This window comes from Mastomys coucha, unplaced genomic scaffold (genome assembly GCF_008632895.1).
Source record: "Mastomys coucha isolate ucsf_1 unplaced genomic scaffold, UCSF_Mcou_1 pScaffold14, whole genome shotgun sequence".
NCBI classification, from domain to species: Eukaryota; Metazoa; Chordata; class Mammalia; order Rodentia; family Muridae; genus Mastomys; species Mastomys coucha.
Window position 1 is genome coordinate 82,181,627 of NW_022196896.1, and position 13,211 is coordinate 82,194,837.

The 13,211-nt window shown below is 42.3% G+C and overlaps 1 long non-coding RNA gene across 8 annotated transcripts in view; it reads right to left on the minus strand.

Moving 5' to 3' along the window:
- Positions 1–12,804, minus strand: part of LOC116088441 — an 83,248-nt gene extending 70,444 nt beyond the window's left edge. For all 8 annotated transcript variants that reach the window (XR_004117890.1, XR_004117894.1, XR_004117889.1 and 5 more), the window contains exons 1-2: positions 12,494–12,804; positions 11,805–11,928 (exon numbers count right to left, since the gene is read on the minus strand). This is a non-coding gene — a long non-coding RNA (uncharacterized LOC116088441). The remainder of the gene's footprint in view (positions 1–11,804; positions 11,929–12,493) is intronic.
- Positions 12,805–13,211: the final 407 nt, after the last annotated feature.

Genomic DNA, 13,211 nt, shown 5'->3' on the forward strand with positions numbered 1-13,211 from the left:
AGTGTGATGGCCTTTGATGAAAGATGCTTAGAAAGATCTCATTGGAAAATATCCAGACCCTTGTCAGGCGGTGGTGGCTCATGCCTTTAATCCCAGCACTTGGGAGGCAGAGGCAGGTGGATTTCTGAGTTCGAGACCAGCCTGGTCTACAGAGTGAGTTCCAGAGCAGCGAAGGCTACACAGCTACACAGAGAAACCCTGACTCAGAAAAAAAAATAAAAACAAACAAACAAAAAATTAAAAAAAAAACAAAAAAACAAAAATATCCAGACCCTTCACACTAGTCACAAATAATATAAAATATCTTGGTGTGACTCTAACCAAGCAAGTGAAAGAGCTATATGACAAGAACTTCAACTCTTTCAAGAAAGAAATCGAAGAAGATCTCAGAAGATGGAAAGATCTCCGATGCTCGTGGATAGGCAGGATTAATATAGTAAAAATGGGCATCTTGCCAAAAGCAATCTACAGATTCAATGCAATCCCCATCAAAATTTCAACTCAATGATTCACGGAGATAGAAAGAGCAAATCTCAAATTCATCTGGAATGACAAAAAACCCAGGATAATTAAAACAGTTCTCAAAAACAAAAGAACTTCTGGGGGAATCACTATCCCTGACCTCAAGCTGCACTACAAAGCAATAGTGATAAAAACTGCATGGTATTGGTACAGTAACAGGCAGGTAGATCAATGGAATAGAACTGAAGACTCAGAAATAAACCCATACACCTATGGTCACTTAATCTTTAACAAAGAAGCCAAAAAACAACCAGTGGGAAAAAAAGACAGCATTTTTAACAGATGGTGCTGGTTTAGCACGAAGAAGAATGCAAATTGATCCATTCTTATCTCCTTGTACAAAGCTCCAGTCCAAATAGATCAAAGACCTCCACATGAAACCAGATACACTGAATCTAATAGAAGAGAAAGTGGGAAGGAGCCTCAAACTCATTGGCACAGGGAAAATTTCCTGAACAGAACTCAAATGGTTCAGGCACTAGGATCAACAGTACTCAAGATACAATCCACAAACCACAAGAAACTCAAGAAGAAGGAAGACCAAAGTGTGGATACTTCGATCCTTCTTAGAAGGAGGAACAAAAGGAGTTACAGAGAAAAACTATGGAGCAGAGACTGAAGAAAGGACAATCCAGAGACTGCTCCACTTGGGAATCCTTCCCATATTAAATCACCAAACCCAGACACTATTGTGGATGCCAGCAAGTGCTGGCTGACAGGAGCCTGATATAGCTGTCTCCTGAGAGGCTCTGCCAGTGCCCAACTAATACAGAAGTAGAAACTCACAGCCATCCATTGGGCAGACCACAGGGTCCCCATTCAAGGAGATAGATGAAGGATCTAAAGAGCTGAAGGGGTTTGCATCCCCTTAGGACAAACAACAATATGAACTAACTAGTTCGCTCAGAGCTCCTAGGGACTAAGCCACCAACCAAAGAGTACACATGGTGGGACTCATGGCTCCAGTTGCGTATGTAGCAGAGGATGGCCTAGTCAGTCATCAATGAGAGGGGAGGCCCTTGGTCCTGTGAAGGTTCTATGCCCCAGTGTAGGGGAATGCCAGGGCCAGCAAGTGGGAGAGGGTGGGTTGGTGAGCAGAGTGAAGGGGGAGGGAACAGTTTTTTTTTTCCAGAGGGGAAACCAGGAAAGGAGATACCATTTGAAATGTAGATAAAGAAAATATCTAATTAAAAAATTGATAAATATCTAATCATAAAATTGAAAGGCTTCTGTAAGGCAAAGGACACTGTCAATAGGACAAAACAGCAACCTACTGATTGGTAAAAGATCTTTACCAACCCTACATCTAGTAGAGAGTTAAAATCCAAAATATACAAAGAACTCAAGAAGGTAGACCCCAGAGAACCAAATAACCCTGTTAAAATGGGGAACAGAGCTAAACAAAGAATTCTCAACTGAGGAATCTCAAATGACTGAGCACCACCTAAAGAAATATTCAACATCCTTAGTCATCAGGGAAATGCAAATAAAAACAGCCCTGAAATTCCACCTCACACCAGTCAGAATGGCTAAGATCAAGAACTCATGTGACAGCAGATGCTGGTGAGGATGTAGAAAAAGAGCAAAACTCCTCCACTGCTGGTGGGATTGCAAGCTGGTACAACCACTGTGGAAATCAATGTGGCAGTTAGTCAGAAAATTGGAAATAGTTCTACCTAAAGACCTAAGCTATCCCACTACTGGGCATATACCCAGAAGATGCTCCAACATGTAATAGGGACATATGCTCTACTATGTTCATAGTAGCCTTATTTATAATGGTCAGAAGCTGGAAACAATCTAGATGTTCCTCAATGGAAGAATGGATACAGAAAATATGTACATTTACACAATGGAGCACTACTCAGGTATTAAAAATGATGACTTCACGAATTTTTCAGGCAAGTAAATGGAAGTAGAAACTATCATTCTGAGTGAGGTAACCAAGACCCAAAAGAACACGCATAGTATGTACTCATTGATAAGTGGATATTAGCCCCCAAGCTCAGGATACCCAAGATACAACTCACAGACCATATGAAGCCTAAGAAGAAGGAAGACCAAAGTACAGATGCTTCAAACCTACTTTGAAGGGTTTGAAACAAAACAATCACGGGAGGTAGAGGGAGGGAGTAACCTGAGATGAAGAGAGGAGGGGGGCTAGGATCAGGTATGGGAAGAGACAGGATAGAAGTCCAGAGGGTCAGGACTATGTAGCAGTAGGGGTGGGGGATAGAGAGAACCACTAGAAAGTCCTAGATGCCCAGGAATTGAGAGGTTCCCAGGACCCAACAGGGATGACATTTGCAGAAATACCCAACAGAGGAGCACTAAAACCTGAAGAGACCACCTCCAGTAAATAAGGGTGGCCCCCAGTTGATGGATGGGGCCACCCACCTATCTCAAAAATTTTAACCCAGAATTGTTCCTGTTTAAAGGAAATGCAAAGAAAAAAATGGAGCAGAGATTGAAGGAAAGGACATCCAGAGACCACTCCACCACAGGATCCATCCCATCTGCAGACACCAAACCCAGACACTATTGCTGATGCCTAGAAGTGCTCCCATACGGGAACCTAGTATGTCTGTCCTCTGAGAGGCTCTAGCAGCATCTGACCAATTCAGATGCAGACACTCACAGCCAACCATCAGACTGAGCCAATGGAAGAGTTAGGGGAAGGGCTGAAGGAGATGAAGGAGATTGCAACCCCACAGGAAGAACAACAATATCAATTAATAAAGAAAAAGAAAAAGAAAAAGAAAAAGAAAGAAAGAAAGGAAGGAAGGAAGGAAGAAAGGAAGGAAGAAAGAAAGAAAGAAAGAAAGAAAGGAAGGAAGGAAGGAAGGAAGGAAAGAAGAAAGGAGCCAGATTTTTCTAGCAGTAAGGACTACTCTGTTAGGAGAAAGAGAACTGAGGCCTATGGTAATGGTCTGTGCTCTTCTGGGCAGGCTTACTCACAACATGCTTGTATAGGAAAAGACATGCGACTATTAACAAAGTTCCTGTCCAAGTGTCCCACTATGTTTAGAATCCAGGCCCATTTGCTTCTTATATTTCTAAAGAAGACCCCTCTTCCCTCTAGGTCCCAAATGACACAATCCAGTGATGGAGTGTCATATGGAGCCATGTTTTCTGGCCCACCAAGAGAATTAAAGGAGTCAAACCAAGTCCTGATCCTATCACCATACTGCCCAGGGAGGTGGGTTTTCATACAAGCAAGCTGGCACCCCTGGTAACCCCACTGCCCACCGCTACAAAGTGTTAGGGCTAGTTCTTAGGTTCGGGACTCTCAAAATGGCTGAAAGAACTCAGTTATGAACATAATAGGGCAGGAGAAGAGGGTCAGTGACAGGTCAGTGCTATCCAATGAGAACACAACTGGAGCCACATCGTTTTTTCTAATCACAGGGAAAGGGTTAGCAAATATTACTTGACATTGAATGTGATGGAGATTAAAGGGCAATGCAGTAGTTGACACTCCTCTTGGATGAGAATTGTGGTTTTTCATTTATTTAAGTAAAGGGGAAAAAAACCAGGTTGTTCTGACCTGGAGAAGGCAAGGCGCTATCAGGTGCCATCCAGGCACCTGAAGCAGAGAAGGCAGAGAAGTCAGTTGACTGACCTTTGCTTCTGTCCTTTAGTGAGGGCACTGTAAGATGTTTCACTGATAAGATGAAGGCCAACACTACAGAGCATTGTCCTACAAATTCATATGATATGAGAGACTAACATAGGAAATAGTATGTGTTTGTAGTATCAGGGAGTGGTTACTTAAAAACACTCATTTTCAACTCAATTGGCATTAAAGACTGTGTTTTAGTGTTTTAAATGTATGCATTTAAGAAGATGTAGCATTTCTCCACAGTTAAGTAACACACACACACACAGACACACACAGACACACACACAGACACACACACAGACACACACACACACACACACACACACACACACACACACACACGGCCTCTTAGTAAGCCTGTTGTGCTTGTTGGGTGAATTAAATGTCTAGGTTTGTCCTGAACAGTTTACTCAACAAAAACATCTGTAAGAATTCAACAGCAACTTAAGCTAAACTGAAATACTGGGTCTGGTGCTGATCTAAAGAACTACAACTCGTAATATGATTAGGTTAGTGGCCATGGGTATATTCTTAGGGTTCCTGAAAATGAACAAAACAAATAAACTTCTGTCTTTATTTAAGAAATGATGGTAAAACTATTAGATTTTTTTTTTCCGAATCACACAAAATCACGGAATGATTTGTCTGCTCAGGGACAGTGTTGAAATGAATTATTCTTAAGCATCCTCCTGAAGGTACAAGGGAGTGCAATGGGCTCCAGAGCTGAGACTTTCCATGCCCAGCTAACTTGTTCCTATTCTAGTTGTAATGTAGAAAGCTACAACTAAGAAAAATTGAAGGGATAACAAATCTGTAAAAAATACAAAGTCAATGACATGTAATTATTTTGAATTTCTCAGGTTCAATGATTACGGTTCTAGCCAAGCCTATACAAGTACCCATATAGTCCTGAACAACATGGTTCCTTGACAACTGGAAGGCAAACACTGGTTTACAACACATTCAGACGCTAAGGGTGCCCGTCATTCCTACCCTTCTATCTGCAGGGTCTAGATCTGCTGTGGTTGAGGAGGTATCTGTGACCAGAGATGGGGCTTTACTCTGTCCCAAAATTAGGTTCTGATACACTACTGGCTTTGATCAATTTAAAAAAGCATCCATTCTCCTGACTAATTATTGAGTACTTAAAGTGGTCGAGGAGCCATGCTTGTTGCTAGAGGACCAAAAATGACTATGAGTATGCATGGTTCACAGTTGGAGATAAATCATGCCTAGCTCATAATTCAGAGAGACTGATCGTTTCCAAGGGACAGTGATGTGCTCCTACTTACAGGCATTAAAGTTTAATAGTGGCTTCTTCAGAACTTAAATGGAGATCTCCATTGTTCATATGTTTGTAATTGACAACTGAAAGAGGGTGGGATCATAGCAAGTTGTTCATGGAGAGGGATACTTTTGGAAACAGAGGCACTGGGGAGTCAATCAGGCATGACACAGTTCTGGGTGTCTAGGTAGCATTCGAAGACAATGAGGATCAGGAGGATGCTCAATCAGGGCAAAAGACAGAGGGACAGAAAATTAGTTACTTCAGAGTTTTAACTAAGGTTGCCCAGGCTCAGCCACCTTGTTTAGTTTTGCTACTGCATACTATTCAAGCACAAGGACAAGCTGAACAGAGCTAGGAAACAGGTGTTGTGGAGAACAGTGGCCGAACACTCATTAATATGCATGAACAGCACAGCGGTGAATATGCTGGGCTCAGAGTCAATCCAGGTTGGCCTAGAATAAGAGGAACCAGGGCACAGTTCAATACTCTGAAGGCTGGTAATTAAAAGAAAAAAAAATTACACGTTCACCTTGCCGCTCTGCTATCAGCTGTTTTTCAGGATAATCAAATGGTTTTGGGAGATAAGGAAGAGCTACCAAATGCAGACAGAATTATGGAATGGGAGAAAAGGATATTGTACAGATGCCAGGGAAATATTCAATGCAGGTAATGCTCATTGCCAGATGGTCAAACTACTGGTAAAGCCCTGATGGAGAACTGAATGACATGATAAACTTCCAGCCACTGCAGGCAAGAAAAGGCAGCAAGGGTACCTCCTCCTCCTCCTCCTCCTCCTCCTCCTCCTCCTCTGAATGGGACACTGGAGGTAGGGTGGTGTACAGTGCCACCTGTGAAGCATTTTGTAAAATCACTAAATGAGTCTGCTACAATACACATTGCCAAGCCTGGTAAATCATTTGACACAAAGTGAGGTGCACATGGACGAAGGACTCTGCCAAAGAACAGTCATTTTTGAGAAAGCTAAAATTGCCACTTTAATAATTTCATTTTTGAAAAAAGCTACAATATACAACCTTCTACCAAGGACACCTATTTTGTCATATCTACCTATAGCTGTAGATATATATATAACTATATAACTATATATATAACTATATATATAACTATATAAATATATAATTACTGTATATAGCATTTTAACCGGCTCTGTGGTTAGAGGGCTGTATATCTTTTGCATGCTTGATATTAAGTATTTTGGGAATACACAATAGGTCTTATTTACATGTACAGGCTTTTCTATGAGTTCCATCTATTTTGCTGATTTTCTGATCAATTATTTTGCTAGACACTCTGAGTGATTGGGACTCCATTGAAGTCACCATCTTTTGTTTGTTTGTTTGTTTTTCATTCACTACCATCAATACCTCATTAGACCAAAATAATAATATTTGCAAATCAACTTTTAAAATACATGTAATCTTAGCAGTACTGTCATACTTCTATTTATAAAAAAATATAGTTGAGGTTGGCAGGCAATCAATGGGCTGTTCTGAAACCCCTTTGGGTCTTCCTGCTCAGCTGTGGGTGGAAGAGAGAGCTCAGGATTTCACATCCCTACTGAGGAGTAAGAAATCTGTCTTGCAGTAATGAAAAGTCACAGGAGTGGTAGAGTCAGTGGTGGGTGATGGCTGATTTTTTCTTATTTTTTTTTCCTTTAACATTGTGGGTACTATGGTCCTCTGGTACTTCTTGCCTCAGGAGTGTTTGTGGGGATGGGAGCTGCTAACTAGCACAGATTCTTCTAGGCTTTATAGAAGCTAAGGTTGTGGAAGAAAAGTTGTTTGTCTTTTAGTAGGAAGAAAGCCTAAGAGGTTTTTGAGGAAGGGAGTAACTTTCCCAGGTCTTAGAAGGACTTTGGCAGAGGGCTTCAGGGAGTAGCATGCTCACACTTTTGTTCCAGACTCTGCTGGTCATTTATGCATTAGCTACACTTGTGCAGAGGGAGCAAAAGAAACTCCATGTGTGGCTGACCACGAGGCTACCAGATGCTCTCATGTTCTGAAAAAGGGGATTTCTATCTTTGAGGAACAGAAGGACCCACCCCCTGCTATTTCAGTTGTGAGTTCTGATTGGCTGAAGAGCAAAGAAGAACAAAGAGTTGTGTGTGGGTCTTGGGTCTTTGTGACCCAAAAGAAGCAGCAGCTACTTTCATGAGTGAGACTGAATTTCTTTATGGCATGTCTGAGTATGAGCTCATGTGGACTCTTAAGCATATTTAAAGATGCATTTCCTTTCTGTCTGTCTATACAATTCACTTGGCAGTAGTCAGTGATTTGATGTGGCTGTCTCTTCTAACCCTAATGTTGAAATTTGATTGGCATTTTAACAGTCTGAAAAGATTGCACCGTTATGAGCTGATGAAGTCCTGAGGATACTCTGCCCTCATTGATGGATGAATTCAATCATGGCAAGACTAGTTTCTCTCATTTCCCTTCTGCCTGTGGTCTTGATGCACTTCTACCATGTTGTGATGTAGCAAGAAGGAACTCTCAAGGAGGCACACAGATCTGAGATTTTCAGGATTCACAATCATCATTTACCTAGTCTGTAATACTGCTGTCTTAGTAAGGGTTTCTTTAATCATGAAGACACACCCTGACTGCAGTAACACCTATTAAAGACAACATTTAACTGGGGTGGGTTTACAGTGTAGAGGGTTAGTACATTATTGTCGTGGTGGTGTCCAGGCAGACATGGTGCTGGAGAAGAAGCTGAGATTTCTACATCTGGATTGACAGGCAGCAGGAAGGAAGACTGGGACACACTGACCAGACTTGAGCTTCTGAGACATCAAAGCCCACCCCCTAATGACACACTTCCTCCAACAAAGCCACACCTACTTCAACAAGGCCACACCTCCTAATAATGCCACTCCTTATGGACCAAGGGGATTATTTTTATTCAAGTGGCCACAACTCTGTTATAGAGACAGAAAATAATCTAAAACAGAATATGCATTTTATAAAGAGCATTGTAGTTATAGTGTGGATTATAGAAGAGCTAGATGAGTTACAAGGAACCTTAAGAAACAATCCTGCTCTTATTAAAGCCTGTTGTCACTTTCATTTTATTATTATGCATTCAGCCTTAAAGACAAGATTATATGTGTCAAGTAATATTTTTCAACCACTGTTTTGTCTTTTCATATTAGTATTGGCAAGTTGGTGTTGATAATATCAGTTTTATAAAATGTCTTAGACTATGTTTATAGAGAAAAGGGTCTACACTATAGCATAGCTTGTGTAACTATGCCTTCTTTCAGTGGTTGTGTTATCTTTTATATAGTGGGTTAAGGAGCTTGAAGAGCTGTGAATAAAAATGTTCTAGTATAGGAAGAAATCAGATAAAAAATTGTTGAAAGGAATAGGCAGTGTTGCCCCTGCATTGGTGCTCTGGGGAAGGCTGGGCAGAGGTAGTGAGAATAAGTCAGTGTTACTGGGGTGGTGACAGTTATAATTTCTTAGAGTTCTTTCAGAGTATAGGTGTCACCAGGTAATGCAAGAATGAGGAAATGTCTTGGAGTGGCTGAGAGTGGAGAAAGAAGATGCAGAGCTTATTTGAAATACTTCCCAAAACAAAGACAAAAGGCTACCAGAAGAGGCTCCCAGTAATGCTTGCAGGCAGGACATTCTAGTTGCTTCTTTGTCTACTCAGTGGTATCAGTTTTTCTGGAACTGTAGGGGCTATGGTATCTCCCTCCACAAGTATGGGTCTCCCTGCTGCCATGGATCATTGGCTGATTCAACAGTTCTACCCACTAGGGCAGAGATGTTGAGGAGAGGTTTTGGGAGCCCTGTGGGTACATGTGGTGAATAACCACACTGGGACCAGCAATCAGTAGGGAGATCAACTTTACTCAGGATGATTCAAGGCTCATAAAATTTGGGGTGGGGCGAGCAGACTGAGGGTAGGAATATCCAGGATGGGCAAAGGTTGGCTTGGGGCTAAGAATACTTGGAATGCCTCATTATCATGAGGAACCATTTCAGGAATCTCAGTTGCTAGCTGAACAGGTTTTGTCAGGAGAAAGGAAATTGATCCTGTATTCTAATTGAGGCTATGTGACATTCCTCTGATAGAGGCATTGTATGGGGTTACAATTCCCCAGACAAGGTCAGAGGAGAAGCCCTGCCAATGAAGGGAGTCTCCCATACTGTGCTGAGCCCAGAGACTATCCTGTCATGGTAGACTTTGACCTTAATAAGCAAAGTTTTCCCACAGTGGAGGCCTGGTGTGTCTGCATGGAGGCCAAAAGAAGCCATTGCATGAAGCTGTGAAGGTCAAGCCTTGATTGCCTTCGAGACCCCATGATGTTGGGGATACCAAGGTTGTGGGACACTTGCTGAGGAAAGCTGAAGACTGGCTGGGTAGCCAGCCTGAGAGAGAGAAGAACTTTGCAGTCAACAAAGCTGAAAGAAGTAGGAGATCTGAAGAGCGATTTGACATTAGAGATGGAGATGCAGAATTTGGAATTTGCACGGCTGGTTTTAGGTCTCACTTTGGTCCAGTATTTCTTCACTATTACCCTTTTACTCTGTTCTGGAATGGTAATACATATCCTGTACCATTGTATGTTGTAAGTATGTGATTTGCTTTTTGCTTTTGATTTTATAAGGGGTTACAGTTAAGAAATTACCATGAGTCTCAGAAGAGACTTTGAACTTTGGACTGCAATAGACTATGGGGACTTTTTGAAGTTGGACTGAATGCATTTCTGCATTACAAGTCTAAGGGAGCTAGGGCGTGGAATATGGTGGTTTTAATAAGGCCACAGGGCCATAGATTTGAATGCTTAGGGAATGGCATCAGGAGAGGAGTCCTTGTTGGAGTAGGTGTATATTGTCGGAGCAAGTGTATTACTGGGTAGGCTTGAAGGTTTCCAATGTTCAAGCCAGGTACAGTATCTCTTTCTTCCTGATGTTTGCCTATCTGGATGTAGACCTTTCTGCTCCCAAACACCAAATCTGCCTGTGTGCTGCCATGCTTCCTGCCATGATGATATTGGTAAACGTTTTGTTTTGTTTTCAATAAGAGTTGCTGTGGTCATTGTGTCTTCTCACAGCAATAGAACATTGACTAAAACCACTTGATAGGAGCCTGATTCACAGAGTCCTCATGCAATTTATACTGTGACCTGTTACGAGGGTTTGCAAGCCTTTAGGAGGAATGCAAGACCCATCCATGCCTACTGCCACTCTATCCTATTGCATTCTGTTCCATTGCCATCGGATGCACTGGTTTCCTCTTGAGACTCCATCACATGGAACTTACCAAGGTTCCCGTACATCATGTATATATCAGTCTCCTATGCAAGGCACTGATGGAAGAGAGAGACACTGACTTGATCATTGCCTGGCTTGAACATTGGAAACCTTCTAGCCCAACCAGTGACACACTTGCTCATACTTGGTGAGTTCTGGGAGCCCACTTCTGTGCAATGTGTTTTGTCTTGAGGCCTTACAGATGGAAAGACTCAAAGTATCCAATTCTCAGGACTATACCCATAAAGTAAGGCTTTGAATGGTACCCTTAAAGGATGGTTCACATTGTCCTACTGCACAGTTGGGATAGGGCAGGCCATGGCCTCTAAGCTATTTCCTCCTCCATCTGAAAGTCTTGCTCCTGAGCATGAGTGCATCTTTTGGGCAGGATGCTCTGGCTTTTCTCTAGTCTCCTTCCAATCTTCTGCCATGGCAGGGACTCAGGCCTAACATCCTTTACCACTTAGCCTGTTAAGTTCCAACATACTGGAGCTAGTAAACCACAAGTGTTGGCTTGCCTAATCATTGTCTTTCCTCTCAGGAGATGCAACCACACCAATGAGGAAAAAGCATTGAAACATGGGAGGCAGGGAACACAGGAGCTTTTCATGCTAACGTAGGTCCTGTAGACCCAAAACCATGGAAGACTTAATGTGTATGAGACTCTGCGGTTATTTACATAGGTGAAGACATAAGTTAATCAATCAAGTGAATTAGTGAAGTTATCACATCAACACATTAATGGAGATCTAGAAGGATTAGCAATCGGCTGCCAGCTGGCCTGCCCCACTCTGAGTGGAGTTCCATGCAAGCTGCTGAAGCAGTCTAAAGAGACACAGCTCACTAATGTTGATTAAAGCACCGTGGTATAGAGCCATAGGGTCCTCTCAAAAGAAGGATTCCTGTGGGAGAGAATGTGGCCAAATTTGTTCCCAGGGAAAACATTTCGTTACTATAACCTCCAGGAAATCTTCACTTTTCCCCCGCCTCAATCTGTAGCATGTCTGAGAATGTTAGGAAGACAGAGCAAAAAGCCATGCTACCTAAAAAGTCCTCCCAGTGAGAAATGGGTTCTTTCCAACTGTCCTACCTCATTTCCTGCGGTGTGTAAGAATGTTCCCGACTCGCATATGGCTGAATGTCTGTTTCCATTTTCCCTGCGTGTTTCCAAAGCACTTGGAGGTGAGAGTGGAAAGAGTTTTAACGGAATGCATCTGCAAGTGATAAAAATCGGGGAGGAATTAAGAACAGTTATGAGTTGTTCTTAAAATGCAACTTGATCTTGATAAATGCCGGACTTGGACTGAAATCAGCGAGGGGAGACGTAACAGCGCCGCTCCTATAGGAGGAAAAGAAAGCAGAGTATTCAACTGAGCATGCGCAAACACCAGAACCACCGCCAAGCCTGCTTTCGGAGCTTGGCTGTTAACGTGGTGATTCCGAATCATGGGAACATGTTAGGATGACAACAGCTATATAGTTTCACATAGATAGAAATATTACAACAAACACAGCCTTAGAGAGGTCATTTCATAATTTCCGTGAGACTGTTAAATGGTTGATGTAAAGCAAGAGTAACAGATTTGGGGAATAAAGTGACCCCCCCCAAACAACTCACACTAATTGACTGAATAGTTTCTGGTGCCCAAAAAAGGAGATCAGAGGAAAGACCAGGACTTGGGAATATGGAATATCCCTGGATTTGACCCTAACAGTGCTCCAAACTGCCTTAGAGAAAGACTTTTTGTTGTAGTAAGTATTTAATTTCTGGTTACCCACCTTTTGTTATTGACTTCCTGGATTTAAAAAAAACAAAAACAAAAACATGTAACCTTTATATTTGTAATAAGCCTTAGGCAGTACAGTAGCCGGGCAGGTGCCTATCTATCCTTTGTGCTGTAAGAATCTTCTTTTCTATTGATAACCCTGAGTTATTATTAACTCTTTACTGTTTTCCATCTGGGCTGCTCTTAATTCCAACAAGGCAGTCCTCAATGACGTGCTCTCTTGACCCTTAGCCCATAACGGCTTCTCTATCCATCTCTCCAGCACCTTCTTCCTCTCATGGTCCTCCTCCGACCCCAAGCCCTGGAAACCTAAGCCCCACCTATGTCTCTTCTGCCCAGCTATTGGCTGTCGGCATCCTTATTTACCAATCAGAAACAACCTGGGAGCAGGGTCACTCAGCATCTTCCATGAGGACTTTCTCTTCCGGGGCAACCAGTCTTGTGGGCCCCATATTAGCCTCAGGATAAATCAGCATTAGGCCAACCCACTACACCTTTCTCGTCAGCCTTCCGCTCAGTCAGTGAGGCAACTTTCTGTCCTCTTGTCTCAAATGTTAAGTTGGAGCGAGATGATCAGTGTCAGACCTTATGTAGCCATCCTCAGCCCTTGAAGAGTTGACTTAATTTTTCAACCACACTCTTGCCCTGGCCATGAGCCTCAGAAATTCAGATCCAGAAAAAAATCATCAGTGTAGTGAGTATCATATTAC